The 1,667-nt window shown below is 36.6% G+C and overlaps 1 protein-coding gene across 5 annotated transcripts in view; it reads right to left on the reverse strand.

Moving 5' to 3' along the window:
- The window catches only part of LOC109586221 (uncharacterized), an 8,535-nt gene extending 7,072 nt beyond the window's left edge, over nucleotides 1–1,463 (reverse strand). For all 5 annotated transcript variants that reach the window (XR_002186887.1, XM_020002391.1, XM_020002390.1 and 2 more), the window contains exons 1-2: nucleotides 1,295–1,463; nucleotides 883–1,249 (exon numbers count right to left, since the gene is read on the reverse strand). The gene's annotated coding sequence lies outside the window, so the exon portion shown is untranslated. The remainder of the gene's footprint in view (nucleotides 1–882; nucleotides 1,250–1,294) is intronic.
- Between the last annotated feature and the right edge of the window lie 204 nt (nucleotides 1,464–1,667).

Below are 1,667 nucleotides of genomic sequence, written 5' to 3' on the forward strand. Positions count from 1 at the left end.
TGTTGCAAGGTAAATGCAACGGCAATACTTAATACTTTTATTGATGTCATTAGTATTCAAGAGCCATTATTTACTGCAAATCATCATACATTTCAATGTAAGTTACGTAATATAGTTTAATCAAAGTCACTTGTTTTGCAGAACGATTCAAACTATCTCTGAACATGGTTTATTGTTATGATTAATACTATAATAGTGACAATATTTCTGTACCTTGAAGAAATAAGTTCTTTGCACTGTGAGTTAGGATGTCACCATAAGGAAGGCATTAGCAGTCAATTTATAATCAGTATTCCGGTGTCAGATAAAAAATTTTAGCCTTGATCTATAATATTTTTATGCCCATGACATTTTTAGGCAATGGTAATGGTTGTAGCATTTCAAAGTGGCATGTCACATAAAGATGCTAATATATTTTACAGTGAAAAACTTAAAATATTATGAATTAAAATTTCTACTTCATAAAAATAGATCAAAAGCCTGCCTACTCATGCATGCAGGTCTTCTGCTTAGAATAATACTGTCCAGGCTTGCAAAATGAATTCATATAGATCTATAGAGCCTTGACTGCAAGTAGACCATTGCCAGTTGCAGACTTGTCCCTGTCTTCATTATTTTGATCCTATGTCTGATCCTTCTTTTACCGATGAAAAGCTGCTCCCAATATCCAGATCCCCACCCCGCTTTTACCGATGAAATCCTGCTCCCCATCCCCATCCCCACCCCCGCTTTTACCAAGTCCCATATTTAAACAGTAGGAGATTATTTTTGGTACAAATATGCGTGTCTATAGCTAGAATATATTAATAACAGGCATTTATTTGGACAAGGCATTTATACAGTAAAATACAGTATATGTACAGTTAAAGCAGTAAGCCTAACCTGTCTTTTTCCTTTGATCAACAATATAGTCAAGAATGAGAGTGATAAATTCACTTTGCTTGTCAATTTTATAATGAAAATAAACAATGTCTTCATAGCGAATTTGATACTTTGGCTCAATCAGGAGATGAAGAAGGTCAGACTTTCTTTCTTCTCTGGTACCATTATCATCTTTGATTTGATCGAGTTTGTCGGGGTCTATTTCTTTCTGTAAACCGAATGAGTACCAATCTTTTCCAATAAGGTCATTATCAGGACAAGTGATTTTTTCGATTTCTTCTTTTTTGACATTGACTTGCAGATCTGATTCGGTCAATCTTCTGGCTCAGTGATAAAAGTGGTTTTAAAGCTTCACTAAATTCAGGATCTGAGGGGAAAGTGATTAACGATAGGTTAAGGTCAAGTAATTCACCTGCTATGTAGGGCTTCTGAGTTGGGTTCCTATTTTGTGCTGCAGGGTCTTGTGTCGTTACGCCCAAGGTCATACCATGCTCCATTGTGATTTAGCTAAGATACGCCCACCCGGTTCTCGTTTATTAACCAGTCAGTTGTCCGGAGATATAGATAGGTAGAGTATTTCCTGGAATCATAGATATACTACACAGACCGGGATTGGAAACAGATCACGTGAGCGCATTACTTACTAATGACCCATCCTTGTTGTTAATAACTAGCAGCTGCTGCTAACATTTCCAATGGCGAAAAAGTTTGAACCTGCGCAAAACTTTGTGGGACTAATGCTCCAACTGTAGGGAGTTAGGCAGTTCACTGATTACTTAAAAGCA

The sequence above is a fragment of the Amphimedon queenslandica genome, unplaced genomic scaffold, assembly GCF_000090795.2.
Source record: "Amphimedon queenslandica unplaced genomic scaffold, v1.1 AMPQUscaffold_12924, whole genome shotgun sequence".
In the NCBI taxonomy this organism is placed as follows: domain Eukaryota; kingdom Metazoa; phylum Porifera; class Demospongiae; order Haplosclerida; family Niphatidae; genus Amphimedon; species Amphimedon queenslandica.